A 25,950-nucleotide genomic window follows, 5' to 3' on the forward strand; every position below is an offset into this window, starting at 1 on the left:
GGGAGGGAATTTCTGCTGAGGTCCTGCTTTCTTTTTCCACCCTTAGCTCCGCCATGACCCTGGGAGTACAGCACCCTGACCAGGAGCTCTCCCAACTCTCCTTCGAGGATTCCAGGCTCCAGCTCTAAGGTATTGATTCAAACATGGACTTGATAGCGCTCACATCAAAGTTTTGAATTTCAACAACTCTAGGAAGTAGTTGATTGCTACTTTTTTCTGAATTATTATTGTAGAGACTTTGGAAATTATAGTAAAGAAAATAAGCATCATTCATGATATCCTCAGCCCAGAGAGAGACACCCTTCACCTTTTGATGTATTTTCTTCAAATATGCATATATATACACACATGCATATTTTGCTTTTATAAAATTGGTTTTCTGCTTTTTTCACTTAAAAATATATACATTTCCCCATGTCATTACTTTTCTAAAACATGGTCGTGAATGACTACAATCATATGAATATCCCATTCTTTTAACTATCCCATACTGACAGATATTAAGATTCTTGAAGATAAATCTTTGTATATGTATCTGATGCATTTTTTAAATTTGTAATTAATTTTATTCTTTCCTAGAAATTAAATAACCGGGTCAAAAAATAAGAATTTTAAGGCAAATTGTCTGCCACCAGAATTATGCTAGTAATGATGACAACAGCTGTTTGAAATTGCCTATTTCACCACAGCCGTTAAGTGTGGCTGTAAGATTTTCTCAATTTGGAAAAAAATAAAGAGAAATGGCATTTTGTCTATTTAAGAGGATTTTTTTTTTTATTACAGTTTGAGTCTGAACACTTTTAGATGTCTTTTGGCCACAATCATGAGTGAGTGTATTGATAATTTGCCCATTATTCTATTAAGAAAGTTTATTATTGATTTAGGAAGCCCTTTACATAGTAATAAATGAAAACTGTTGAAAGTGAAAGTGACATCATTGTAAACATTTTCCTAGTTTATCCCTTACTTTTTAATTTTTACTTTTGTTTCATTCTTGAATCATACTTTTTGACGGAATATTGCAAAATTAATAGCAGATATTTGGGAGTCAGACCTGAGATCGAATCCTGGCTCTGCCTCTTACCGGCTGTGTCCTTTCAAATTATTTAACTTCTCTAAACCTCAATCTCACTATTTTTTAAAGTTACTGTAATAAGACCAATGTGGCAAGTTTATGGTAAAATGTGAATAAAATAATAATAATGATAATTTTACCATTTGTTTCAGGTACTATATGCTCTTTTATGTGGATCATCTCGTTTCATCCTCACAGCAGCCTTATTAGGAATCTTCTGACATTAGGGCAGATTACTCATGATGGAAAATGCAAATGCCAGGCTCTGGGGAGGCCCGTCGTAAAGGAACCTGGTAAGCTTTATTGATCCCAGCGTTTGCCAAACTTATTTAATCACAGAAATTATTTTTCAGGTAGAAACTCATTAACGTTACTCAGTACTGACATTTCAAGGACAAACTTATTTTTAATTGAATTTTGTTTTGAGATAATTGCAGATTCAGATGCAGTTGTAAGAAATAATACAGAGAGATGCCACAGGTCCTTTAGCCAGTTTTCCCCAATGATAACCTCTTGCAAAACTATAGGACAATATGGCATCCAGGACAGGGCATTGACACAGCCAAGATACATGTACCTCACCTCAAGAATCCATCCTGCTGAATTTCTACAGCCACACCCACTTCTCTTCCACCCACCCTCTCTTTAAGCCAAACTTTTCCCAAGTGGCTGCACATTTTCCCTTCTCATTAGCTACATATGAGTGATCTAGGCTCTCCACAGCCTTCCCAGCATTTGGTGTTGTCACTATTTTTTGGTTTAGACATTCTGATGGACGTGTACAGGCATTTCACTTTGGTTTTAATTGACATTTCCCAATGGCTAATGATGCTGAACGTCTTTTCTTGTGCTTATGTACCATCTGAATATCTTCTTCAGTGAAATCTCTCTCCATGTCTTTTGCCCACATCTTAATTGGATTTTTTAAGCTCAAATCTCAAGTTATTTAGTTATTCTAGATGCTAGTTCTTTGTTGTATATATGGTTTCAGACATGTTCTCCCACTCTGTTTCTTGTCTTTTCATACTTTCAACAGGGTCTTTCATAGACCAAAAGTTTTTAACTTTGATAAAGTCCGACTTCCCAATGATGTTTTCCCTGGGTTTAGGATTCCAGATGACAGTTCTTTCAGCATTTGAAAAACAAAGTGCCACTTTTTTCCTGGCCTCCATGATTTCTGATAAGAAATTCACTATATTCTAATTGTTTTCTCCCTATAGATAAGGTGTCATTTTCCTCTGATTTCAAGATTTTCATCTTTGTATTTAGCTGTCAGCAGTGTAATTATGATGTGTCTTTGGCATGGATTTCTTTTGGTTTTATCTTTTTCAGGGCTTGCTCAGCTTTTCAGGTCTATAGGTTTATGTCTCTTGCGAAATTTGGAAAGTTTTCAATCATTATTTTTTGGGTACTTTTTCAGCCTCACTGTGATATTGTGATTTATAATAAGAAATATATATTTGGTCTTCCTCCCCTTCCTGGCACAGAGCTCCTGAAACCCTAAGTGTGAGACCCAATAAAGGTGTCTTTTGTTATGTTAATGAGGTGACTTTGGGAATGCCCCTTGGTCACCTAAGGATGGGGGCTGCTTGCCAGTGGAGCCACCCATTTCGTTAGAGGATTGGAACTTTCAGCTCCACTCCCTGACCCCTAGGGAGGAGAGGGGGCTGGAGGTTGAATCAACTGCCAATGGCCAGTGATTTAATCAATCATGCCTATGTAATGAAGCCTCTGTAAAAACCCAAAAGGACAGGGTTCAGAGAACTTCCAGGTCAGGGAACAGGTGGAGATGCTAGGAGAGTGGCATGCTCAGAAACCATGGAAGCTCTGCACCCCTTACCACATACCTTGCCCCATGCATCTCTTCCATCTGGCTGTTACTGAGTTATATCCTTTTATATGAAACCAGTGATCTGTAACAAAGCTGTTTCTCTGACTTCTATGGACCACTCTAGCAAATTAATCAAACCTGAGGAGAGGGTCTTGGGAATCTTCAATCTATAGCCAGTCTGTTGGAAGCACAGGTGATGATACAAATGTTTTATCATTTGTTATAGCCCTATAGGTCCCTGAGGTTCTGCTCATTGTTTTCCAATCTGATATCCCTTTACTCTTGTTGAAGCAAATAACAAATAACCATTCTATATGTAAGAGAGAGAAAGTGAATTTTACTTGAGCCAGGATGAGGACTATAATCCAGGAAGGCAGTCTCCACAAAAGAAGAATGTTCTGGAGAAGAATTGTTTTTGGTACAGTTTTATACCTTTTTAGAACAAAGAACATACATCAAACATGCCCAGGATACATGTTCATCAAAGTTTCAAAGAGACATTCTGTTGCAAATTAGCAGGTCAATGTGACCTGATGTCCGGAAAAGGAAACTTATCTTCGGGAGTACTGATATGGGCGTTACTTGATACGTTACCCAAGAGCGGCATGGCATCGTAGAAGAGGACTTAGGGATTCTTATCTTCAAAGAGTGCATTCTCTTGCTTTGAGATAATGTTTAATGCATTCTTTAATGGTTAATGCAGATGTACAGTGTATGTTTGACAAGCTGTAAGTCAGGCTTCTTTAGTTCAGGCTGATTTAAAATCTTTGTCTGGTGAATCTACCATTTCTGTCATCCTGGTGTTTCTTTTTTCGTTTCACTTGCAATCTTCCTGATTCTTGATATGATGACTGATTTTCTTTTGAAACTTGGATATTTTGGTATTATGTTATGAGACTCTGGATCTTATTTAACCTTCTGTTACAGGCTCTTTCTGGCCCTGGTCCAGCTTGGGCAGTAGGGGATGCTGCCTCATTTGCCAGGTGCAGATAGAAGTCTGTGTTTCCCACTCAGCTTGCATCGACACCCAGGGAGGGAGCTCCTCATTTCTGCTGGGTGGAGATGGCAGTTCCAGCTCCCTGCTTGTCCTTCTCTGACACCACCCCGGAAGGGATGTTAAGTTGCCTCATTACAGCCTCTAAAGAATCAAAGTCTAGGTTCCCCCACAGCCTTTACTGGTGGGGGTGGGAGTAGGGCCACAGTTTTTCCTATGCTATTGGCTGGAAGAGAGTGGTTATTGTCTAGAAGTTTTCTGTTGTGCTAGGTTGCCCTTTTCCTGGAGCTTTGACTAGAGAGGGCAAGTTTTGTTGGGATCTTTTGATCCATGTCTGTTGGCATTTCCAGATGGCTGGCTTCTTCAGCTGCAAACCTGAGATACACGAGGCAAAAGGAGCTCTAGGAAATTCACCGTTGCGTCGTTCCTGAGGTCCCATACTCCCTAGCTGGTCTGCCTTTTCTCTCCACCTTTCCAAGTTGTGTTTGTTTTATATATAGCTTCCAGGATTTTTAGTTGTACTTGTCAGAGGAGCGGGGAAAATTATATCTGCTCTATCTTCCCTGAAACAGAAGCCTTTCAAGGGCACACTTGGAGAAATACAGCTCTTTATCATGCTTTGCCATTGTGTTGCAACATCCCAATATGTTCAATGTACTTTGTTACTTATAAAATGCCAAGGCTTATAAATGACTTACTCTTTGATAGATTAGAGCAGATACAAAGTTATCTCACCTTCCTATTAGTTTTTGTAGGATAACCAACCACCCCAAAACTTCGTAGCTTGAAACAATAACCGTTAATAAATAAGCTAAATAGCTCATGGAGGGTCAGAAATTTGGGCTGGGTTCCTAGGTACTTCTGTTCTTGACTGGGCTCCTTCATGTGTTTGTGAGTCAGCTTCATGAGTCAGCTAAAGTCACCCCTAGGCTGGGCTCCTCATATCTGGGGCTCCAGCTGGACAGCAGGGCTGACTCAGGACTGGTATACATGGTCTCTCATCCTGCAGGAAGCTAGCGAGGTCTGTTCACATATGGGAGTCAGGATCCAGGAGAGAGAGCAGAAATGTGCATGGCCTCTTGAGGTCTAGGTGTGGCTTTGGCACACAGTCAATTTTACTTCATTCTAATGGCCAAAGGAAGGGTCAAAGTCCATCCAGATTCAAAGCATGGGGGAAAAGACTCCATGAGAAGCAGCAAAGTCAGTTTATAAAGAATGTGGATTAAGGGAGGGGTGGAGGACTTTGGCCAGTTTTTCAATCTACACATCCCTGTAACAATGTCTTCTCCCTTACTTTGTCTAATGTGCTTTCTTGAGTAGGAAAAAACCTGGCCAGTAATTGCTCATAACCACTGGATAAACTCATGGGAGAATGTCACATGTTTCAGAGTCACTGGTAATAGCAGGAAACAGCTGATAGCCAGTCAGGGTGATTGACCTAAAATGCAAATCTGATCATGTCACTCATGAATTTAAGACTCTTAAATGACTTCGCAGTGTCTACAAAGAATTCCAAACTCAGCATAACATATAAGGCTGGGCGTGAACTCACCATCCTCCCTCCTATCTCACGCTCTGCTCACATATTCCCTTGGGATCTGCTCACAATTCCCTTGCACTCTGTGGTGTTCTAGACTTTCCACAATCCTTTGTGCAATTTCTTCTGTCTGCAGTACCTTTCCCCACCTGCTCCTCAGCCATCTTCTCTGTCCGGCTAGCTCCCCCTCCTTCCATGCTTAACGTATGGGTCCTGCCCTCGAAGTAGGCTTCTCTGGCCATCCCTTCCTCCCAGGCTGTATTCATTGACTCATCTCTGTGCTCAAAACGTGCCCTGTGCATCATGCTAATTGGGTATTTCTCATATTATATTGAAATTTTCCATTTATAAATCTGGCTTCCCCACAAGACTGTGAGTTCCTCCAAGACAGAAAGCCCATTCTTATTTAACTTTGTAGCTATACTGCCTAACACAGTGCATATAATATTGAATAAATAATATAGCAGATGCTAGTGGTCCCCGCATCCATATCTCTGGGGCCTTACCTCTTTCCTGTGCTCTGGGTTTGACTTCCATCTGCTGGCTCATGGCAATTCTAGCTCCTCTTGAAGTAGTTCTCTGTCCTTGTTTCTTCAGATAAATAAGAGGTGGGGCAGAAATGCCTCCTATTTGAAAATGACCTAAAAAGAAAACGGTGATTTTTATATGCCTCAGCCAAAAAAAATGAATTTATAATAATTTGTTTATGGGATGAGGCATGCTTTGGTCTTAGTAGTTGAGGCCTCAGCTTTGGAATCAGAGCAATCTGGGTCCAAGTCTCTTTCTCATTAGATATTCGATGTAGGCAAAGAATCCAGCCTCTCAGTTACTTCATCTGTAAAACGGAGCCAGTATAACTGGGTTCTTGTGAGAATTAAATGATATGATCCTTGCAGACTGCATAAATACATGGAAAATTGCTATGATTGTTTTTGTTTTCAGGAAGGTTATGGCTAGAAATTTGCATATCTATACATAATCTGAAAAAAGAGTTTTGCAGAGGTCGTGCACTGAAAAAGCAAGTGTTTGTTGTAAAACCCAGAAAAACGTCCTTGCACAGAGGCATAAAAAGGTTAACTTCTTACATTTCAGATTGTCCAAGACCCAGTGATCTTTGGCCCTTTTTCAGGTTAAAGGGATAGAGTGAATTGGAGCAATTGATCTCTAGAGGCAGGGTTTGCTAGAGTCTCTAAAGGGGTGTGTGTGTGTGTGTTTTATAAAAAACTGGAAACTTCTCTGCTAAATGCTCTGTAAATAATTCTGTTGGATTAGCAGAACCTGCAAAAAATATGGCGACTGAAACCAGAACCGTCAGTATGCTCTGCTATGCTGTGGTTCTCAAAGGCTCTTATGTAAAAGCGATTTCAGCAAAGCTGCTCTGGTGGAAGAGGGAGAGGATGCCCGCCCTGCTTTTCCTTAAAGTGCCTGCCCCCCTCCTTGTGGGTACGGGGAACTGGGAGACCTGAGTTCCAGACTGAACTATCCCACTGACTGTGTGTGATCTTGAACAAGTTCCAGCCTCTCTGTTCTTAATTCTCTCACCCATAAGATGAAGAGATCCCACGGTCCCTTCCATTCTAATAGCTATGATTTTCAAAGTCTTCCTACCAGCTTTTTCTGGAGCCCCTCCAGTCTCTCTGAGCTATGGGAGCTCCACTTGTGGCTTCCATCTTCGGCGAAGGTTGTACTTTTCCCTTATCCAATGAGGAGTCAGAATTTTCGAGGTAACTAAATGATACTGTATCTAGTGCTGTAGATGAGATGATAGGTTGTGCCTGTCCAAATTTGCATTGTGGTTCGGGAGAAACTAGGAAAAACAAACATTGGAAGCCACAGATAATGAGCTAGTGTTCAGAATGCAAGGGGCAGGATTTCTGTGAACAATAATAACGTTGATGACAATAAACAACCAATGTGCATATATAGGTAACAATCAGCATTAATTGTATTTAAATCTACACCTCAGATACTTTTTGCTATCGTGTGAGAATGGTGATCCTCGATTCTGGTTGGGGATTCCACATTCCAGAAGTCCCCTCATATCCACCCCATGTATACACAGAAATTCCAAACCCAATTGATGTGGGTAGGGCTTAATTTTCTGTATTTGGGGAATTCTGAAGTCAGCCAAGGTTGAGAATCAATGTATTTAGAGAGCTGATGGGCCTGTCTGCTGCTTCCTCCAGGCAGACATTTCCATATGCCCATCAAAAGCAAGTAACAAAACTGAAATCCTTTTATCATTTACCTGAGTAAATCTAGCTTTCAGCGACTGTCATTATTGTTTCACTATTACCCAACCCTGGCTTGGCATGCAATAGACAAAGTTAATATTTATACTGTTTACGAAACAGTTCCGTAAGTACTGGAACCACGGCCCGCAGAAGCCAATTTGCTGCATCATGATCATGTTGGAACTCTCTGTTGGCCATTCAGTAGTCTGTGTGGCAGAGAGTTCAGGGACTTCGGACTATCAAAGCCTCAGACTTTGCAAGTGCCAGATAATAGCTCCTGATCTTCAATAATGTGACTATATATATAAAAAAAGTTTGGGTGAGCAGGATAATATTGCTCCTGCTGAAGCTTATTGCCTGGCACCGTAACCTTGTTTACTTGTTCTCTGAGACGACTGGCATCCCCGGTTCCAGCCCTGTGCTGCCAGCAGCTGTCCCTAAGTGATTAATGCAAGCAGGCAGATAAACCTCGGGTCATTTCTAAATCGGAGAACTACCTGAAAATTAATACACCAGCTTAACCTCGTCTGACTAGGATTGAAGATTTTCTCAAACTGATGTCCGTTTGACGTCGTGGAGGGGCTGAAGCTGCCCTTACTCTAAATCATACCTCTGTCACGGTGATTCAATCACCCATTTGCTTAACTCGGTCAACAAACTCATATTTCCAAGTAGTACTCCTCAAAAGAGCTTCAGAGTGGACTCGGAAAGCATCTCCTGCTTTCTTCCCTGCCTCTAAGACCAAGAAAACCAAGCGTCAGAAATGAAGAATTTCAGTGAATGGGGTCTACTAATTGAATCCTGTCTGTGCAGGGTTTTCAATCAGACTCCACAGTTTGCCTTTTCTAAAACACATAATATCTCCCCACTTTGAAAGAGCTCAATAAATGATTTTAAAAGAAATAAAAACATTATTCTTTTTGTCTCAATAATTCCATTGCCGGTGCTTTATAGTCTGCCTTTTTTTCCTCTTCCATGCTAGAAGGAAAGAAGAGAGGAAGGATGGGAGGAAAGAAAGAAAGGAAGAAGAAAGCATGTTACGTCAATAGATGTGCTTCAAACGAGAGATGCTAGTTAAGTAAATTGTGGTATATCAATCTGATATATTATAAATTGTATAATTATAGTATTATGACTATTATAAAATTATAATTATGAAGAGTATAGAATAACATGAATATGCTATGTTTGTGTGAAAAAAGCAAAATGTAACAATACATCCACACTCTACATTGTAAATGTATGTATGTATAAGAATAAGAACTAGCAAGAAATATGGAAAATAAAAAGTTGATATCTGGTAGCTGTGGAATAATGAGGTCTTTTATTCATTTTCAAAATTTCTATTACTGGTGTTACAATATGGGTTGTACAATAAAGAAAGTAACAATATCTCTTTTTTATAATAGCTTAAATGCTCTCTTATAAGATTGATCTAATGCTTAAGCGTACTCCAAAAAGTATAAACTCATTCTATCCTGAGAAGGCTTGAAGCTTCTTGAAGATTTCGTAGATGTATAATATTTAATATTTATAACACGGGTAGAACATATATATTATTACCCCTTGTTTGATAGATGAAGACTCAGAGGTGCTGAGACATGCCTGGTTCGACCAAGGTTGTATCATTTATCAGTGACAAGCAGGAACAGAAGGAAGAACACTGTAAATCCCCGAGCGCTGAAACTAAATCCAGTTCACAGTCTCGACCGTATTTTTCAGAGAGCCCAGTAGAGTACCACATCCTCTGTGGGAACTTGGTGAACACTGGTTTTTTTAAGTGCTAGGATTAGTATAGTATAAGAGACTGTTCGCCAGTCTTCCTGACTCCAGCCTCACCTTTGTCTAATTCATCATACACATACAACTGTGAGATGAATCTTGAAATAGAGCGTATATCATGTCACTCCTCGGGTCAAGAACCAAAAATGACTACAAATTAATAGTTGGATTCTAGAGGCTGGTTTCCAGAGCCATCCATAACTCCACTCCACTCCAGCTAAAGATTTTGCTTAAAGCTACCTGAGTATATATCCCTTCTGGCTTCTGGTCCAGCCAAGCTCCCTAAAACCTTCCATGTGGTGGGTAATCCCCTACAACAATTCTTAAATTTTGTATTTTCATTTTCGTGTTAATCTAAAAAGAAAAATATTTTTAAAAATCTGGGTTCTTTGGATGACCCCTTATAATTGAGTGCTGACACTCAGTGTTGGTGCCTGGTTTCTTGTCTATACTTAGGATCATATTGGCATCAAGGAGAACCATCTTTAATTGTGTTAGGCTGATGTGAAAAGAACAGAGGCAGGAAAAGGACACGATGATATGCCAGCACCGCATGAAGGCCAGATGTCACAGTGCTCCATATCAGCAAGGTTTCCCGGGAGCTGGCATGGAGCAGTGTGGTGGGAGAGTGGTCCCCACATGATGCGCATGTATCAGTCTGCCAAAAGCTTGCACTGTAGCATTCACCTTTTAAAGACGTAAGCAACAATTTGGCTACTGCAACACATCAAAATAAATTAACCTATTTAAACCGACCATCACTGGCTTTGTAGTTTTGTCGTTTACTTTGTAAATTTGCTTTGGTTTATAAGTGTTCTAACGCCTTTGATTATTGTTCCAGTTACTATGGGTGAGTAAAAAATTACTCCCAAATTTAGTGGCTTCAAATAGCATTTTATTATTATCTCTCAGAGTTCTACCAGTTGACTGGGGTCAGCTAGGCAGTGCTTGCTCAGGATCTCTCACACAGTTACTGTCAGATGGAGGCTAGGACTGGAATTAGCTGAAGGCTCGCTCACCTATCTGATGCTAGAGCTGGAAAGGCTGGAACAGCTGGGGCTCCTTGGGCATGCGTCTCTCACTCTCTGTGCTCTCCCCACATGAGAGCTTCAGGGTAGCCTGACTTCTGACAAGGAAGCTCAGTGCTCTAAAGGTGATAGATAGATAGGGCAACAGACAAATGGTATCACTTTTTCTAATTTAGTATCAGAAGTCACACAGGCTCATTTCCACCACATTCTACTCATTAGAAGCAAGGCATCAAGGCCAGCCCACTTTCAAGGTGAGGGGAATTAAACCCGACTTTTATGGAAGACAAGTACAACAATTCACAGACGTGTTTAAAACCACCACAGTCACACAGTTCCTTCCCCTTCCTATCTGCTTATCCAAATCCTGTCACCCTTTGCAACTAGGTTAAGTTCCCCCAGGCCCTGAAGACACCCCAGGTTGCTCCAGACCTCACTCATTTCTCCTTTAATAAAAATCGCACGGCCTATGGGCTATACCACAGAGGTAACCCCTGAATTGTATTCTGCCTTATATAGTTTTGTTTCTGATGATGGTAACAAAAACTATAACAGGCATTATACACATACGATCTAAGTAAATTAAAATCCTCACACCAGTTCTGTAAGGGATGCCCTATTAGCCCCATTTTACAGGTGAGTTTTTTGTCCAAGGTCACTTCAGCAGGGCTGGGTCTGTCTGACTCCAGAGCCCCTTCTCTTAAGCACTATGCCATGTGCTGCTTCCTGTAATTTAAGTCACATTTGTGGGGTATTATTGGGAAGCATAAAAGGCGAAAAACAGAAAAGGAAAAGGGGAAAGGGAACAAATGAGAGACATCTGAAGACACTAATGTCAGAGGAATGACCACAATGACTGCTTTGAAGGTGCCCCCCGCCCCCTGGATAGCCACTCTGCCCTCTACAGCTCTGTCAATCTCTCCACTTTTGAACTAGCAATCGTAAAATGTGCCCGCATCCACAGTGACATTTGGAGGTCAGAGGCACTTTGCAAATGTAAATGCCAAATGTGCACAGTGACCACTCTGAGGTGAAAAGTGGGTGGAGAAGCTGAATTATCCAGCGAAAGTGCCCAACACTGATTTACCGTTAGGTTCGGGAAGACCCTAAACCCAACACCCGCTCCAGTGCACACACAATATGACCTGTCACTCATCACGTTTGGTACAATCAATTTAATGTCTTCATTGAAATATCTCACTGAAAGAGGAGCTCTGGAAATGGAACAGATTGTCAGTGTTACCCTCAGCAAGTGAATTCCCATAATATGGGGGACCCTTTCTAGAGGTTTGCAACAATGTAAATAAGAACTGATAAATTTCATACAAATTTATTGCTGCTAGAGTGCTTTACATTAGCAGGGGTGCTGCAAATTTGCTTTTCATTAACCTGATGAGCTGAATTCAATAGTTGAGCAGGACTTGGAAAAAGCCTGCCAATTAGGTGAGGCACCACAACTTTTCCACTTGGAATCTGAGGCCAATCCATTAGTAAGATTGCACAATGATGAAAATGAATCTAAGTGTCTAGATATGTCTTCAGTTATATTTATGACATGCAAACTGGGTTGTCCTGCCAGAAATCTGAGACCTGGCCAGTTTGTGACTGCCAGAGAGCTAAATTTAAAAGCTATTTTTTAACCAAAATTGTTAATAAAGACAGAGAGGAGTAAAGTAAAATTAAGCTGAGGACTAAAGGGATAATGGTTAAGAGGGCAGCTTTGGGCATCTCTCTCGGGCACCTCCTACGCACATGACCTGGAACAGTTAATAGGACTTTCTAAATCTGAGTCTCCTAATTTGTAAATTAAAGATAATGACATAGTTGTTTGGAAAATTAAATGAGAATATCTTTGAAAGTGCTTTGAACAGTGCCAACCACAAAATGTGTTCAATGAATTGTTGTTAATGCTATCACCTGGGAGTAAATAAAAATGGCGTTTCTTCTACCTTCTCTCAGCAACGATGGGTTATTTAACCTTTTGTGATTTAAAAAATTCCTTTAAGACTCTGATGCAAAACTATAATCTATTTCTCTAGACATGTATACACACTGAAAATTTTGCAACTTCAGGGGGCCAGCCCCATGGCCAAGTGGTTAAGTTTGCATACTCTGCTTCAGTGGCCCTGGGTTCGCTGGTTTGCATCCTGGACACAGACCCGTGTACTCCTCATCAAGCCATGCTGTGGCCGCATCCCACATAGAAGAACTAGAATGACCTCCAACTAGGATATACAGCTATTTACTGGGGCTTTGGGGAGGAAAAAAAAAAGGAAGATTGGCAACAGATGTTAGCTCAGGGCCAATCTCCCTCAAAAACAAAACAAAAATTTTGCAGCTTCAGAGGTTCAAGAACATTTTTGAGTCTAAAAAGCTCTGCCCTCATCTATCTTTCCATTCTTCCTGTTATTTTTAAGTTCTGTGGCTATCTATATTTTACAACTACTTAGTCTTCCTTAATGACAGCTTCTGGAAGTAAGAAAGCCAACTCTGAATCTTTCAGTATTTATATTTAATATTTGAGAAAATTTAAGATCAAAGTAATCAGTCAATCAAAAATTTACATGGGGCTAATAATAAGAAAATAAATAACCTAGTTAAAAAATGGACCAAAGACCTTAACAGACACCTTACCAAAGAAGATATACAGATGGCAAATAAGCACATGGAAAGATTCTCCACATCATATGTCATCAGGGAAATGCAAAAAAACAACTAAAAGATACCACTACACATTTATTAAAATGACCAAAATCCAGGACACTGACAATACAAAATGTTAGCAGGGATGTGGAGCAACAGGAACGCTCATTCACTGCTGGTGGGAATGCAAGATGGTACAGTTACTGTGGAAGACAGTTTGGTAGTTTCTTACAAAGGTAAACATACTCTTACCATACGATCCAGCAATCACACTCATTGGTATTTACCCAAATGAGCTGAAAACTTATGTCCACACATAAACCTGCACATGGATGTTTATAGCAGCTTTATTCATAATTGCCAAACCCTGGAAGCAATTAAGATGTTCTTCAGTAGGTGAATGGGTAAATAAACTGTGGTACAGCCAGACAGTGGAATATTGTTCAGTGCTAGAAAGAAATGAGCATGAAAAGACATGGAAAAAAATTAAATGCATATTATTAAGTGAAAGAAGCCAATCTGAAAAGGCTACATACTGTATGGTTCCAACTATATGACATCTGGAAAAGGCAAAACTATGGAGCCAATAAAAAGATCAGTGACTCACAACTGAAGTATACAACTATTATCTACTGGGGGGTTTGGGGAAGAAAAAGGAAAAAAAGAAAGATTGGCAACAGTTGTTAGCTCAGGTGCCAATCTTTAAAAGAAAAAAGATCAGTGGTTGCCAGGGGTTCGGGGAAAGTGAGATGAATAGGTGGAGTGCAGAGGACTTTTAGGGCAGTGAAACTATTTCACATGATATTATACTGATGGATACATATTATTCGTTTATCCAAAACCGTAGGCTGTACAACACCAAGAGTAAACCCTGATGTAAACTTTGGACTTTGGATGTGTTCATGTAGGTTCATCAATTGTAATCAATGTGCCACTCTGGTGGGGGATGTTGATAATGGGAAGCTATGCATGAGTAGGGGTAGGGAGTAAATGGGAAATTTCTGTACCTTCCCCTCAGTTTTGCTGTGAACCTAAAACTGCTCTAAAAAGTAAAATCTGTCCCTTTTCCAAAAGAGTGATTCTACGTTGATGGTATAGAACGCAGAACACATTAGCTCTCAGTCACCATATTAAAAATGACAGTTCCATTACCAGGACAGTACTGAGGATATATTTAGCCTGTGAGCTTGATGCTGAACTCATTGGTTCAACCACCTCAATCTTCTTCCTGCCTTTTCCATCTTAAATTCTTGGGTTGATTCATTAATTCATTCTTTAATTCACCCATTCAGCAACTATACTAAGGCCTGGCAAGGTGTAAAAGAACAAATCAGACCCTACTCTCAGAAATGTAAAGTCTAGAGCAGAAAGATAGCTAAACAAAGGCGTCTGGGGGCTATAATGAAAATATGTACCAGGTGTTGGGAAGTGGGGTAAATTGTATGATTTTTCCCAGATATTCAATCTGTCCTTCTCTAGAACCAGTAAACTTCCTACATCACTGATGTTGGCTTGGCCACACAACTTGCTTTAGCCAAGTTTTTCCTTTGTTTCAGTCTTCAAAATATTTCATTACAAATTACAGTACAGGGCTCATGGACTGTTTCTCAATGTTTTCTAATACATACATTGCTGAATGAAGCACTGCAAAATACCTGGCAGTCACCCACATGCATCTAACTTCTATAACAATTTCAATCCCCTTAGAGTTACAGAAGAAATCTGTAGCAGGCAGTGGAATGGAGGTGGGCAGTCACTGCAGCTGGCTGGGCTCTTGACTGCTGAACAATCACATCGTTTCCTCCAGGGGTTGAAATCTATGTGCATGGCTGACAACCCACCAAAACTAGAATCCAAATTCATACAGAGACAGGCAGAATGGAGAGAAAACAACTCCACATAACCCAGACATCTCCAGCCACTACTTCTTGTTCCTGAGTTTTGGTTTTTCAGCTGTATCATGCAAGAAAGCATAATTTTTCTTTTGGGGATTATAAAATTCATGTCCCTTCAATAAGTCGTAACTGGAAGCATATGCAAATATGTGTCCATTGTAATTGATGCAATAAGCCGATATGGGTTGATCTAATGGTTCTGAAGTTTGTCCCAGCATCTTTATCTCTAAAGCCGAATCCACCATCAGATCCCATGGTCACAAGGGTTTCATGAAGAATGGAATGTGAATCATTTACTGCGTAGATGTTCTGAAATGTGAGCAGAAGCTTCAAAGCCAACCCCGGTTCTGCGAGGCCTCTCACTTGCACTTCTGACCCCTGCGACAAGAGGAGCACGTCCCAGGATTGCTGCTCCTTCCGCCTGGGTCCTGAAGGAAGACAGTCATGTGGAGGAAACCTGAAGGCAACCTGGAGCCTGGAGCAGAGCCGCAGCCCACCCTCGGCACTCCTGTAAAAGAGCAAGAGATGGGTGTTGGTTGTTCTGATTTGGAGTTGGTCCTGCAGCAAAACGTGACTGATACTGATGGACTTAAAGGAGAGCATGTTCATTTCTACCTTGGTATCTGAGAAGAGAGTATGATCAGAAAAAGACTGGAAAACTAAGGATGGTAGGGGTTGGTATGGAGGTTGTCCAGGTTTCGAAGCAAGGTACAGAGGTGGAGGTATCTGTATTGGTAATGAAGGACCTAGTATAGCATGCTGAGGGATTTGTACATATTCTCTAACACGAGAGCTTTGAAATAATATTAAGCAATACAGCAAAAGGGGCCAAATTTGCATTCCAAAAAATTATTTAATTGTAGTGTGGTTGTGTGGAGGATGTATAGAGATCTAAGGCCAGTAACAAAGATATCAGAGGACTAAAACAGTCTAGGTGAGATGCTTGAAGCTTTGAAGCAGGGCTGTTACGTGGTGCAACACTGCAACCCCGAGCAGCACTGGAGGAGAGGAAAGGGGGTGACATGTGGCATGACAAAGGAGTACAATTTAAGGACTAGGACACTGATAAGATACAGGAAGTGAGATAAAGGGAGGAACAAAGAGTGGCCCCACAATTTCTACCTTGAGTAACAAGGTAGATGGTAATGCCACTAACCAATATAAGACTTAGAATGACAAGGAAGAGGGAAAGGAAAGATAAATCATTTAGTCTTGGACACGCTGCCCTGAGGTTCCTTTGGGAACTGAATTGGAAAGCCTACTGTGGAGAGAGGAGGGCCATGCAAGGAATGCACCTGTAAAGGGAAGTGACAGTCCTGAAAACCACTAGCGCTGAGGCAGAGAGAAACGGAGGACGTGAAGCCCCCAGAGGAGACAGAGGTGGACTGGTCAGAAGGGTGGAAGAAAAGCTGGGAGGCTAGTATCACCAGAAGGAGTGTGCACACGAATGCCCTGAATCTTCCCTCCATTCAACCCAAGGTGAAAAAAGGCTCCCTCCAAACTGGAGAGAAGGGGCCTCTTCACCAGCCATAGCCACTAAAAGCCACAGAGAGAGGGTGAGCTGCTGTCATTCTGGAAAGCAGTCCGCTGACCATCACAAGAAAACTAATGAGGTGGCCCACACGGTACGATGGGAAGGGGGTGCACCCACTTCCATGCACAAAGAATCCTTTGTTCTGCCAGGGCCATATTTGTATCTAGAGTGCGGTTTGGAAGTCAGGCTTTTCACATGCTGGGGACTTCCGTCTTGCTGCACTATATGGGAAACTTGAGGCTGCTGAGTTAAGACAAGGAATTAGGGTGTCCCTGGGGGGCCAAGCCCAGCCTGGAGTCAGCATCAATCAGTTCAGTTATTTAAATACATGACCATGGCCAGTTTCATTTATTCATTCATTCATTTATTCCTTACTACTTTCTCAGTGCTTACTTTGTGCTAGATACTATGCTAGCAGTTGAGGATGCAGGAGTGAACAAGGTTGACGAGCTCAGCCTCATGGAATGCTTGCGTGGCAGGAGACACTGGCGTTAATTATGTAAATAAATAAACAAGATAATGTCTAACTGCGGTCTATGAAGGAAGTAAATAGGAAGATGAGATAAGCCAGAGGCACTCACACTCGAGCGAGCGTGGATCAGAACCACCCGGAGGATTTGTGGAAACACAGGTTGCTGCCGCCGCCCCCAGAGTTTCAGGGGTCTGTGGTGCAGCCTGAAAATTCTCATTTCTCACAAGGTCCCAGGCAATGGGGATGCTGCTGGTACAGGGATGCCTTTTAAGAACCAGTGAGATAGAGAGTAACTGGGGAGGGGGGGGTCATTTAGATAGTAATAAATAACACCTGTGTGGGCTTTAGCACATTCCAGGTACTAGTTTAAATGATTTGCCAATGTTGACCCATTTAATCCTTAGAGCACCTTTGGGAAGGAGGAACAAATCGGATGTGCCCATTTTAGAGATGGGAAAACAGACACAGAGATGTCAAGTATGGCGTCCAAGGTCTAACAGCTATTGGGTGTAAGTGCTGTGATTCAGCCCCAAGCAGCCTGGCTGCAGGGCTTACCTGCTGTCCCTGACTGTGCGTGTGCTTTGCAGGTAAGGGATGGCTGCTTTAAGCAGATGGTATTTGAACTGAGCCCTGCAGGATCAGAAAGAGGAGCCATGCAAACAGCTGGAGAGAGAGCATTTCCAGGCAGAGGAAATAGTAAATTCAAGGAGCAGGGGTAGGAAATAGCTTGATGTAAGTAAAGGAGAGTAAAGCAGTCACATGGCTCAAGTAAGAAAGAGAAAAGTAGTGTGACAAAAAGTTGGAAAGTTAGGCAAAGGACAGGATCACACGGACCCCTGTGGGCCACAGTAATAAATTTGCATTTCATTTTAAAAGCAACAGGAAGTAAAGAAATAACTGTTTTAATAAATGTTTTATTTTGAGGGGTAAATATAAATTCACATGCAGTTGTAAGAAATAATAGAGAGATAATGTACACACTTTACCCAGTTTTCTCCCAAATGGTGACATCTTGCAAATCTATTGAGCAATATCACAACCAGGATATTGTCATGGATAGGGTCAAGATCCAGAACATTTCCATCACCACAAGGATTCCTCATGTTGCCCTTTTATAGCCACACCCACTCTCCACTCACATTCTCCCCCAACCCTCCATACTTAACTCCTGGCAACTACTAATCTGTAATCGACTTTTATGAGTTTATGATTTCAAGGGGTTATATAAATGGACTCACATAGTATGTAGCCTTTTGGGGTTGGCTTTTTTCACTCAGGATAATTCTCTGGAGAGTCATCCAGTATGTTGTATGTATTGATAGCTTATTCCTTTTTATTGCTGAGCAATATTCCGTGGTAGGAGGTACCACAGTTTAGCCTATCACCCATTGAAGGACATCTGGGTTGTTTCCAATTTTGGTCTATTACAAACAAAGCTTCTATAAACATTCGTGTACAGGCTTCGTGTGTCCTTATTTTGCTGGGATAAATACACAGGAGTACAATTGATGGGTCAAAGGTAGATGCACTTTTAGTTTTTCAAGAAACTGTCACACTGTTTTCCAGAGTCGGGGCTCCATTTTACTTTCCCACCAGCAATGTATGAGCAGTTCAATTTCTCTGCATCCTCACCAGATTTAGCGTTGTCACTAATTTTTTTAAGTTAGCCATTCTGATAGGTATGTAGTAATATCTCAATATGGTTTTAATTTACAATTCTGAATGGCTAATGATGTTAAGCACTTTTTCATATGCTTATTGGCCACCTGTACATCCTCTTCAGAGAAATATCTCTTCATGTCTTTTGCTCATGTTCTAATTGGTTTGTTGGCTCTTTTACTCTTGAGTTTTGAGAATACTTTATATATTTTAGATTCTAATCCTTTGTCGGATATGTGGTTCACAAATATGTTCCCCACTCTGGAGCTTTTCTTTTCATTTCTTAACAGGGCCTTTCACAAAGTAAAACTTCTAATTTTTATGAAATTCAATTATCAATTTTTCCTTTCATGGATTGTGATGTTGGTGTCAAGTTTACGACTCTTTGTCCAGCCCAAGATCCTGAAGATTTTCTCCTACATTTTCTTAAAGCATGATAATTTTAAGTTGTGCATTTAAGTCTGTTATCCATTTTGAGTTAATTTTTTTGTGTAAGGGGTGAGATTTATGGTGAGGCATATTGTTTTGCTTATGGATCTCCAATTGCTCCATTTGTTGAAAAAAGCATCTTTCCTCCATTTAATTGCTTTTGTACTTTTATCAAAAATCATTGGGCGTATTTGTCTTCTCCTGGGTGCCCTATCTGTTCCATTGATTTACGTGCCTGTCCCTTCACCCAGACCACATAGTCTTGATTAATGTGGCTATCTAATAAGTCTTGAAATTGGATAGATTGGTTCCTCCCACTTCATTATTCTTTTTCAAGATTATTTGAACTGTTCTATTTCCTTTTGTTTTTTATTTAATTTTTGAACAATCTAGTTGATATCTTCAAAAAATCTTGCTGGAATTTTGGTAGAAATTGGGTTTAACTGTATGTTAATGTGGGGAGAATTGATATCTTTATTATGTTGAGTTTTTCAATCCATAAACAACATATGTCTCTCCATTTATTTTTTTTATTTCTTTCATCAGCATTTTGTAGTTTTCATCAAAGTTCTATATATGTTATCTTAGATTTACATCTAAGTATTTCATTTTTGCTTTTGAGCAATTGTGAACGGTATTGGAGTTTTAATTTCAGTGTCTACAGATTCATTGGTAGTATATTGAAATTTAGTGGAATTTTTAAGTGTTTATCTTATATTCTGCAACATTGCTGAACTCACTTATTAGTTTTAGGAAATTCAATAGATTCCTTGGGATTTTTCTATGTAGACTATCATGTTCTTTGCAAATAGGGAAAGTTTTATTTTTTCTTTCCAGTTTATAAGATTTTATTTCTTTTTCTTGCCTTTTGCACCAGCCAGAACTTCCAGCACTATGGTGAATAAGAGTGGTGAGTGAGAACATCCTTGCTTAGTTCCTGATCATAGGGAGAAAGCAATTAGTCTTTTAACACTAAGTATGATATTGGCTGTAGATTTTTTTCGAAGTGCTCTTTGTCGTGTTGATGAAAGTCTCCTCTATTCCAATTTTTCTGAGAGATTTTATCACGAATGGTGTTGAATTTTGTTGAATACATTTTCTACATTAAGCGATATGATCATGTGATTTTTCTTCTTTAGCCTGTTAATATGGTGGATCACACTGATTTATTTTCAAATATCGAATCAGTCTTGTGCCCTAGAATAAATCTCACTTGGTTATGGTGTATAATTCTTTTATATGTTATTAAATTCTATTTGCTAATGTTTAAAGATTTTTACATCTATATTCATGAGGGATATTGGTCTGTAACTTTTCCTTTTTGTATTATCTTTGGTTTTGATAGCAAATTAATGCTAGCTTCAAAAAATGAATTGGGAAGTTTTTCCGTCTCTATTTTTGGAAAGAGATTATGTAGAATTTGCTGTTAATTATTCTTTAAATCTATGGTAGAATTCTCCAGTAAAACCATCTGGGTCTAGAGATTTTGTCTTGGAGAGTTTTTAAATTACAATTCAATTTCCATAATACTTATGGGGCTATGCAAATTACCTACTTCACATTGGGTAAGTTGTGTTAGTTTGTGGTTTTTGAGAAATGGTTTATTTTGTCTAAGTTGTAAAATTTATGTGTGTAAAGTTGTTCGTGATATTCCCCTGTTATCTTTTCGGTGTGTGCAAGCTCTATAGTGATGTGCCCTGTTTCCTTACTGATATTGGTAATTGTGTCTTCTCTCTTTTTTGGTCAATTTTTGCAAGAGATTTGCCAATTTTATTGATATTTTCAAAGAACCAGTTGTTTCATTGATTTTTTACTATTTTTTATTTTCAATTTCATTAATTTCTACTCTAATCTTTATCATTTATTCCTTATGCTGGTTTGAATTTATTTTGCTCTTCTTTTTCTAGGTTCTTGAGGTGGGACTTAGATTATGGATTTTAGACTTCTTTTTTTTTTAAATGCATGCATTTAGTATTATAAATTTCCCTCTCAGTACTGCTTTAGCTGTGTCCCACATATTTTTTTATGTTGTATTGTATTTTCATTTTCATTCAGTTCAATGTTTTTTTGTGGGGCGGTGGGGCACGGTTTTTTGGTGAGGAAGATTGGCCCTGAGCTAACATCTGTTGCCAATCTTCCTCTTCTTGCTTGAGGAGGATTGTCCCTGAGCTAACATCCGTGCCAATATTCCTCTATTTTTTAATTTTTTTGGTATGTAGGATGCTACCACAGCATGGTTTGATGAGCGATGTGTGGGTCTCTGCCCAGGATTCAAACCTGCAAACCCTGGGCCACCAAAGCAGAGCACATGAACTTAACCACTATACCACCAGGCCAGCCCCCAGTTCAATGTATTTTTTAAATTTCCCTTGAGACTTTCTCTTTGATCCATGGATTATTTAGAAGTATTTTGTTTAGTTTTCAAGTATTTAGAGATTTTCCTGTTATTTTTCTGATTGATTTCTATTTTTATTCCAACAAATAAACACATTCTATGTGATTTTAATTATTTTAAATTTGTTAAGATTTGTTTTATGGTCCAAGATGTGCTCTATCTTTGTATGTGTCCCACGGACACTGCTATTGTTGAGCAGGGTGTTCTATAAATGTTGCTTCAATCCTGTTGCTTGATGTTATTGTCAGAGTTCTATATCCTTACTGATTTTCCATCTAGTTATTCTGTCAATTGTTGAGAGGTGTAGTGAAGCCTCCAACTATAATTATGGATTTGTCTAGTTCTCTTTTCAGTCCTATGAGTTTTTACTTGATTTATTTTGCAGATCTGTTGTTTGGTGCATACATACTTATGATTACTATGTTTTCTTGGAGGATTAACCCTTTTATCATTATATAATATCACTCTCTTTCTCTGGTAATTTTCTTTACTCTGGATTCTACTTTATCTGATATTAATATAGCCACACCTGCTTTCCTTTGATTAATGTTTGCATGGTATGTCTTTTTCCATCCTTTTACTTGCCTATATTTTTATATTTGAAGTGAGTTTCTTACAGACAGCATTTGTTGGGTTGTGTTTTTTAATCCACTTTGCCTATCTCTATCTTTTAATTGGTGTATTTAGACTGTTTACATTCAATGTAATTATTAATATATGAGTGCTTAAGTGGGCTACCCTAAAGGAAGAGGGGGTGTTTACTACTCCTGCTGGGTGGGAATGGGAATTCTGGTTCCCCATGTGGTCTCCACTGACACTGCAGTGGGGAGAGCGTTCCTACCATTGGATGATGGTAAAAGTCCTTACTCTCCACTAGGCCTCTCTGAGGTCACTCCAGTGGGGACAGGGAGAGCCATCTCATTACTGCTGGGCAGAGGTGGAAGTGTAGGCCCCCTAAGTGGTCTCCACAAATGTTGCAAAAAGAGTGGGCCTCATTGCTGGCTGGGGGCGATGAAAGTCCTAAGTCTCTACTTGGCCTCCTCTGACCCCACCCCAGCAGGGATGGTGAGCTGCCTTGTTACGGCTTCATGAGGGTGGAAGTCTAGGCTCCCACTTGGCCTTTGCTGGTGTGGGTGGGATGGAAGTCACAGTTTTGTTTCTGTGGTGTTTTGCTAAAGAAGAGTAGGTACTGTCTAAAGGCTTTTGTCTTTTTCCTGATCCTTTTACTAGAAAGAGCAGGGTTTTGTTGGGACTTGTTTCGTCTGCTCCTGTTTTTGGCATTTCCAGATGCTGGCTCCAAGTCTGAGATGTATGAGGTGAAAGGAAAACCCAGAAAACTCACCACAAGTTCATTCCTTGGGTCCTGAGATCCCTTGCCCACCTGCTTTCTTCTCTCCACTTTTCAGAGTCTTTTTGTGTTTGTGTTACATATAATGTTCTGGCATTTTAGTTGTACTTGTGTATTAGGCATGTTTCTTAATTTCCTTTATATTATAATATTTTGACATCTTAAAAACACCTTTCTGGCTGGAGAGAGACTGTCCTTCCTTGGGCTAGCCAATTCTTAGACACAGCAAAGGACTCAACCAGGAGCATGCCTTTGAAATGCAAACTAACCAATCCAGAGCTATACCTTCTCTCTCCTGGTACGCAGGAGGCAGTATTTCTCTCCCCTAATCATCCCAGACTAGTGCCAGACAACTGGAGATCACCACTATAGCCCAAAGACCCCTGCAGTTTTTCAAACTGGCCAGCCCTAAAGTGTTTACACTGTCCCACCTTGCCTTTCCCTCAGAAACCCCAATAAAGACTTCTGGCCTAGGCTCTCCCCTCACTTCTGCTTCTACTTTCTGACCAAAACCTGGTATTCTTCCTGTGACCCTGTGTAACAAGCTGTCTCTCCTGTTTCTAGGGAAACTGTGAGTAACAGTAAACTTTGTTTTCAATGGCATTGACCTCTCCATGTTGTCATTCAGTCGCCTTTATAAATTAAGACCCAAGCATGAAACAACTTGGCAAGAGGAAGGGGACAAAGTATATCTATTGCATCTTTCCAGAAGCAGAAGATTGAAAATGATTTTTAAGAAGGCAACTAGCCTGATTTTTATAATCACTCCCTTGCAAACACCTCACCCTATTTCGCGTTATTCATAGTACTCGCTTGGCAAAACTGCATCACTGGTTCAACTCAGTTCTCCCCTTGCTCTGTGTTTCTGCATGAATGCAGTTGAATCTGGCTGAAGCAGAACACATAACCATGCTGGCTGGTCTCATTTTATTTCATGACTGCACGCAGGACTCCCTCTGCATCCGTAACACTGCCTACAATCCTACCACATTTCTCTGGTCCATTCCATCTGCCCTCTCGCTTGCCCAATACAACAATTTCACAACTTTTCCTCTCCCCTCAAGCCTCCAACACCTCCTCCTCTCCTGTCCTTACTCAGTTGTCGAGCCTGCTCACTCACATGGTTGTTGCACCTGCTTCCTGTGTCACTGAGAAAATTAAAGCAATTTGAGGAGAAGCTCCACAAATTTCTTACTCCACATCAACTCACCTACCACAGCCTCTGTACTCATATACTCTGCCTTCTTGCCTGTTGCTAGAAAAGAACTGTCCATCTGTATTAGCCATTTCTTGCTGCATAACAAATTACCCCTAAAACTTAATGGCTTAAAACAATAAGCATTTATTATCTTGCAGTTTCTGTGGGTCAGAAATTAAGGAGCCACTTAGTTAGGTAGTTCTAGCTCGTGAGGTCATGGTCAAGGTGTCGGCTTGGGCTGCAGTCCTTGGAGGATTGGCTGGTCCTGGAGGATCTGCCTCCAAGATGGCTCACTCACGCCACTGTTGGTTGGAGACCTCAGTTCTTCTCCGCATGGGCCTCTCCATGGGGTTGCTTGAGAGTCCTTACAGCATGGCAGCTAGTTTCCCCAAGGAGGAGTGTTCCAAGAGAGAGCAAGAGGGAAGCTACAATGCCTTTTATGACCTCGTCTCGGAAGTCACGCACCATCATTCTCTTTGTTAAAAGCAAGTCATTAAGTCCAGCCCACATTCAAGGGGAGGAAAAATTAGACTCCTGCTTTTAAGGGAGGTGTGTCAAAATATTTATGGACGTGTTCTAAAAGCACACACTATAAAATGAATCCCTCCATTTATACTCAAGGACATCATTCCAGCAATTGTGTCCTTTCTCCTACATTATCCACTTTTATTTCTCTACTTGACCATCTCCATCATTATACAAATGTATTGTTATTTTCCCACCTTAAAAAAGAAGACCGCCCCCCCCCCGCCCCGATACACTCTAATTGTTTTCCCACTCTTGCACAAAAATCCTCAAAGGAGCTGCCATTAGTCTCTTCCTACTCCCAAACTCGCTCCAATCAGGCTTCTTTCCCTAACAATTCATGAAAACCGTTCTTGTCCAGTCACCAGTGACCTCACTGTTGCTAAATCCAATGACCAGTTCTAAGTTCTCGCCTATTTGTCAATCAGTAGCGGCGCTCATTCTCTGCTCCTTAAGACACTTTCCTCAGTTGGCTTCCAGGTCACCTCAACCTCTTGGTTTCCCTCCTACCTCATTGGCTACATCTTCTCATCCCCTGCACTGATTCCTCTTCTCTCCAACTTATTACAGCTGGAACAGGTCAGTTCTAGGACCTTGGTCCCCTTTTTTCTCTAACTGCACTCACGCCCATAAGAGATCTCATCCAATCCCATGGCTTTAAATACCGTCTAGAGGCCATGACTCACAAACCGTTATCTGCTGTGCAGACCTGTCAACTGAATTCCTGATGCACACGTTCTGCTGCTTCTTCAACATCATGTCTTCTCAAACGTTTGCTAGATATCTTAAATTCAACGTGTCTAAAACTGAGATGTCCATCTCGTACCGCAGATCTGCTCTGCACGCAGCCTTCCTCATCTCAGCTGATGGCAACTCCATCCTGTCTCCACTACCACCTGGGTCCTTCACATCTTTTCTCGGATGTCACCTTCTCGTTGAAGCCTATCCTGATCACACTGTTTAAAACTGCATCCCTCACTTCTGATCACCCGTACCCTGCTTTATTTATTCTTCTCCCCTATATAGCACACATCATCCTCTAAAATACTATGTAATTCACTTATGTATTGTGCTGATTACCTTTCTTCCCTCCACAAAGGAGAGGGTCTGCTTTGTTTCTGATGTGTCCCAACTTTTCTTGATTTGCTTACCGGTATGTATCATATCTCTGAGCACTTAGAAGCATTCACAGCGCATAGTATGTGCTCAGTAAATATTTGATTACTGAACAAATCTTGCTTCTGTTTAAAAACAAAAAAGAAGATTTTTCTGGATGTTGTGTGGATATGGATTGATGGGGGTGGGGAGAGAAGGTATATCAGGAAAGTTTTCATATTATAGGAAAATAATATGACTACTTTGGATTAAAGA

The 25,950-nt window shown here is 40.5% G+C and overlaps 2 long non-coding RNA genes across 3 annotated transcripts in view; one reads left to right on the forward strand and one right to left on the reverse strand.

The window, feature by feature from the left end:
- Positions 1–41: 41 nt before the first annotated feature.
- On the forward strand, positions 42–8,971 carry LOC138923771 (uncharacterized). Its single transcript, XR_011437881.1, has 3 exons — positions 42–129; positions 1,228–1,368; positions 8,654–8,971. It is a non-coding gene; the product is annotated as an uncharacterized lncRNA (long non-coding RNA).
- Positions 8,972–12,983: 4,012 nt separating this feature from the next.
- LOC111773087 (uncharacterized) overlaps positions 12,984–25,950 on the reverse strand; it is a 70,470-nt gene continuing 57,503 nt past the window's right edge. For both annotated transcript variants that reach the window (XR_011437882.1, XR_002807285.2), the window contains exon 6: positions 12,984–15,527. This is a non-coding gene — a long non-coding RNA (uncharacterized lncRNA). The remainder of the gene's footprint in view (positions 15,528–25,950) is intronic.

Source organism: Equus caballus, chromosome 4, assembly GCF_041296265.1.
Source record: "Equus caballus isolate H_3958 breed thoroughbred chromosome 4, TB-T2T, whole genome shotgun sequence".
Taxonomy (NCBI): domain Eukaryota; kingdom Metazoa; phylum Chordata; class Mammalia; order Perissodactyla; family Equidae; genus Equus; species Equus caballus.